The following is a 5,395-nucleotide window of genomic DNA, read 5'->3' as shown; positions in this document are numbered from 1 at the left end:
TTTGCTACCTGCTGAGATAACAAATTTTTTTCAGCCATCACCGCATCATTGCCTTCCAGTTTAAGGATACCTCTTTTAGGCTTGGATGACAGCGCTTGGTTTTCGTTGGCAGCCATCCTCTCAATCAACTTAAGAGTCTCATTTGCTCTTAGAGTTTTAATAGTGCCCCCTGCTGCACCATTTAGCACCATCCGAATCTCTGGTTTTCAACCATTGAAAAAGATTCTAACCTGACTACCAGCAGTCAAGTTATACTGAGGACACCTTCTCATCAAGTCCTTGAACCGGTTCCATGCTTCACACATTGATTCACCCTCTGATTGAGTGAAATTGGTGATATCATTCACCATCTGGTTATACTTCTCCATCGAGAAGAACTGAGCAAAGAACTTCTGTGATAAATCATCCCAGGTTGAGATGCTTGCTGCAGGCTGCCTTTCCAACAACCTAAGAGCCTTTCCTTTAAGAGCAAAAGGAAATAATCTCAGCCGGACTGCATCATTAGACACTTGAGGATGTTTTGTAGAATCACAGATATCAGGAATCTGTTTATGAATCTATGAGGGTCTTCATCATCCTCTCCACCAAACTGAGCTCTCTCCACCAATCGAATATTATCGGACTTGAGCTCCCAATGATTGTTGCCCACTTCAGGATGGACAATGCTCGCATTGGGTCTGTTGAATAATGGAGTCAGAATAGTGTCAATGAGTGGATTGTCAGCATCATTGTTGTTTGCCATTTTATCTTCTTCTAGCAGAATATCTAACTCGTTGAATGCAAGCTTCTTTCGAGCAAATTTTCTGTTTTTCTTTTCTGTTTTTGTGATCTCCAAATCAAGTGGAAACTCGGGCTCTTTACCTCGTATACAACTTAGAAAAGAGATTAGTAGCACTTGTTCCAAAAATCACAAAAAAATTAAAAATAAAAATAAAAATCCAATATTAAAATCAAAATCAATTGATATAAGATAAGCCAATCCCCGGCAACGACGCCAAAAACTTGTTCCAAAATCGGCAAGTATACCGATCGTTCCAAGTAATAAAGTGATAAGAAAAGTATCGTCTCCACAGGGATTGGGTCGAATATCAATTAATTGTTCCTTTTAAGAATGGAAGAACAAGAGTTGATTTGAAAGTAATGGTGTTTGTAACAATTGTGAGTTATTCAATAATTTATGAACAATTCAAGAGAAGTTGAAAACTTAAAGCAAAAGTTGAGAGTTGAGAAAATATGTAGAAAGCTATTGCAGTAAAGGACTCCAACATCTTTCCGATCCCACCTTGTAATATTGATTAATGTTTATATTTAATTATCCAATTGATCAAACAATTCACCATCTATTAATTAATTACTTAAGCCCTAATCCCTTAGTGATCTTAACTTTATTAACCCTATTAGAATCCTAATTCCTTAGAAATCCCTTTTCAAGTTAATCTTTTAACCCAGTGAATTTTCAACGTTTGCAGTTCATATAGCCTATCCCTAGTGCATACATGAACTGTTATTTTACCTTTTGTCAGGAATTAGAATTGCAATATCCCTATTGCGAACTCTAACCCTCGCAATCCTAATAGAGTGATCAATTCTAGAAGAATTAAAGATGAAGAACAAAGTAAAATAAATGCAATTGAAATAATTAAATGTAAAAACTAACCAAACTACAAGGGGTTCATATCAAGGGTTGTGACCCTTACCACAATATTAAAAGACTAGCCAGACATATTAATGTCTGACAATTTAAATAATGAGAAAGAGTTCTTGAAAATGTAAAACCGGAAGAAGAAGAAGAAGTAGTCTTAAATCTTCAGTCACCGAGAGCTTCCTCTCCAATTTTTCCTTGCCAAAAGATGATTTTGTTTTAGAGTTTCTGCTTCCTTTATATAGCCATCTACTCAATCAGGTCATAATCCTTGAATTAATTCTGATTAAATTTTTATTTTTCTCATAATTCCACCAATCAATCAAGTCATAATCCTCTCATTAATTTGATTAAATTTTACTTTTAATCAAACTCCCCAAATCAAGGAATGCATTCATGACGCCCGCGCGATCAGTGCCAAATTTGCGACTCCACAAATCAAGGACTGCATTCATGACGCCTGCGCGATCAGCGCCAAATTCGCGCGGATCGCGCGGACAAACAAAAAGTAATTTGCCAAAATCATGCGGATCGCGCCATTTTTTGCGCGAGACTATGCAATTTCAACTTCTCTCTTTCACTTCTTTTTGGTGTTTCCTGCTATCAAAATGCATAAATTGAGCAAGAGAATGATTGAGAAGGAATAATCAATATTTCTTGCATTTATGAGCTTATTTTCACACATTTATGATTAATTCCTTGCTTCTTTTACTTAGAAATCACCATATGTTAGACGCATATCACTGATCCTTCAAGTATGAATTTCTCTCAACGTCTTCTGTGACTTGCTTGAAAAGAGGTGCGTTGTTTTCTATATAATTCTCTTGAGCTAGAATGGATGACTTCTCCTCATCTTCTTGCTCAACTATTGGCTGGTCCTGGAGTGCTTGGTATTCGTCGTAAACCACTGTCTCAATCAGATCAAGAACTTCTTCAGGTTCCATAGTGTAAAGTGGTATTCCAGCTGCTAGATCTAATTTTATTCTTGAAAGTGGGCATATACCGCTGTATAAAATGCGAACAAATTCGCAATCTTCAACTGGACATCTTCTGCATAATTCCTGAAGTCTACCCCAAGCTTGATATACATGGTCTCCTTCCTTTTGTGCGAAGGAGTCGATCTCCTTTTTAATCTTTGTGGCTTTGGATGGTGGGAAATATTTGTTTAGAAATTTGAATTCTATGTCCTCCCATGTGGTGATGCTTCGTCGAGGTTGAGACTTCAACCACGTCTTAGCTCTACCTTTTAGAAAGAAGGGAAACAAGTGGACCTTAATGGAGTCTTCAGTGGCTCCGTCTAACCTTACGCTACTGCAGAAATTCAAAAATTTATCTATTACATCATGAGGATCCTCTGCATATTCACCCCCAAAAATTTTTGCACTTTCAATGCGGAGCAATCCTTCCTCAAATTCTAATAGAATTTCAAATTGTTTAACCATGATGTTAATAGTATATCACAGAGAACGAAAAGAAGAAAATAAATAAATAAAAAATAAAAATAAAAATAAAAATAAAAATAAAAATAAAAATAAAAATAAAATAAAATAAAAACAAAAATAAAAAAATGAAAAATAAATAAATAACAATAAATAAAAAATCTAAAATAAACAAGGAAGGGCCTGTGGGTTTGTGGTTTCTGTTTCGGTTTTGGGCAGTGGAGGGATATGTTGATGGGTTGAGGAAGGAGATGTGAGGGATGGAACCGAGGAAGAAGATGGGGGAGGAGCTTGGTTTTCAACGGTGGCTGAAGGTCTTCAACGGTGGTGGGTATGGATGAAAAAAAATAAAAATTAAAAAATTAAAAAAAAAAATTAAAAAATTCCAATCTCAAAGATCGAAAGTTAAAACTAATATTGACGTAATTAATCCCCGGCAACGGCGCCAAAAACTTGTATAGAAATCGGCAAGTATACCGTTCGTTTCAAGTAATAAAGTGATAAGTAGAGTATCGTTCCCACGAGGATTAATGCACCAAGTACTAGTTTAACTATTCCCCTTAAGTTGGAAAATAAAATTGATTTTGGTTGTGAAAGTAATTGAGTGTTTGGAATTTTAAAACAGAAATTTAAAAACAATAATATTTAAAAAGCATGCAAGAAAATCAAGAATGTCAAGAATATCAAGAAAATATGAAATTGATTGGAAATTGTAAAAAGACGGTAGCCAGGATGCACTTCACCTCCGATCCTCCCTTATATTTCTATATTGTATTTTATAATTAATTAATTCGTTTGTTCAGACAATTCATTATTTCCCTATAAAATAGTTGAACCATAATATCTTAGTGATTTCAACCCTTTAACCCAATCAGAATTCTAATGTCTTAGTAATCCCTCTTGAATTAAGCATTAAGCAAATGAATTATAAGTCTGCAATTTATGTAAGCCTATGTCTAGATCATACACAAATTGTTATTCTACCCTTGTCCGGATTAAAACCCCAATATGTCTATTGTGAATTCTAACCCTCAAAGCCCTATAATTTAGAGTGATCAATTCTAAACAGGATATGAAAAATTAAACCAGGTAGAATGAAATAAACTAACTAATTAAATTATAAAACAATATAGAAAATAGAAAGGATTCACATCGGGTCTGTGATCCCAACTACAAAAACAAACTAGCCAGACATAGCTGGCTTTAACAATTTAAAATAAAAAGAATTCATAAAAGCAATAAAGAAGAAGAAGAAAAAGATGAAGTCCTGATCTCCAGCGTGAGCCTCCAAGAATTCTCTCCAGCCAAAGATTTTTTGCTCTGAGGTTTGAGTCTCTATTTATAGAGTTTATGTCTTGCTTAGAAATCTTGATCAAATCTTCATATTGTATCTTGGTCCAATCTTCTCTGATACAATCTGAGGTAAGTTAAAGATTTTCCCTCTGATTCAAATCTTGATCGAATCTTCAATAGAATCTCTAATCATATCTTTGACCAAATCCTTCAAATCTTCTCTTTTTAATTTAATGGAAAACTTTCCTTAAAAATATTCAAAGGAAGATTTGATAAAATCTTCAATGATTAAGAAATCCAAAGCAACTCTACTTGATATCTCCAATTTATCTCTTTATTGAGCTGAAATTACTGCAAAATATCAGAAATCTTATAAGAATATTATTGAGAATAAAATAACATTTTAATTATAATTCTCATACTTTTTAATTACTTTCACATCAATTTCACACTCATATTGACCCTTAATACATAGTAAATTAGAGACTCGTCAGAGATCAATCTTCGAGTACACACAAGCACCCCTAAGCTGGTCCAACAGATCATCAATACGATGGAGGGGATACTTGTTCTTGATTGTGACCTTGTTCAGCTGTCTATAGTTGGTGCACAACCGCATAGTCCCATCTTTCTTTTTCACAAAAATGATCGGTGCTCCCCACGGAGACACGCTCGGTCGGATGAAGTCTTTCGCTGAAAGATCCTCAATATGCTTCTTCAGCTCTGCTAACTCTGGTGGAGACATCCGGTATGGAGCTAATGAAATAGGTCCCACACCATGCAAAAGATCAATGGAGAACTCTATCTCCCTCTGTGGTGGAAACTCAGGAAACTCCTCAAGAAACACCTCGAGGAATTCCCTCACCACAGGAATGTAGGTAATATCCTCATGTGTCCCACTCACCAAATCTCCAAACATGACATATCCAAATGCCCCTGCTCTCAAGGCTCTCCTAGCCTGTAGTACTGAAATATAAGGCGAGGAACTGGTAGTGGAATCACACAGAGACATCACCACTCA

General features: G+C 35.4%; 1 non-coding gene across 1 annotated transcript; it reads left to right on the top strand.

The window, feature by feature from the left end:
- Nucleotides 1-246: 246 nt before the first annotated feature.
- LOC133294395 (small nucleolar RNA R71) lies at nt 247-352 on the top strand. The gene has a single exon (XR_009749197.1). It is a non-coding gene; the product is annotated as a small nucleolar RNA R71 (small nucleolar RNA).
- The last annotated feature ends 5,043 nt before the right edge of the window (nt 353-5,395 follow it).

This window comes from Gastrolobium bilobum, unplaced genomic scaffold (assembly GCF_033153095.1).
Source record: "Gastrolobium bilobum isolate Gb01-03AN ecotype WA unplaced genomic scaffold, APGP_CSIRO_Gbil_v1 utg23163, whole genome shotgun sequence".
NCBI lineage: Eukaryota > Viridiplantae > Streptophyta > Magnoliopsida > Fabales > Fabaceae > Gastrolobium > Gastrolobium bilobum.
This window is presented reverse-complemented; position numbering and strand designations above follow the sequence as displayed.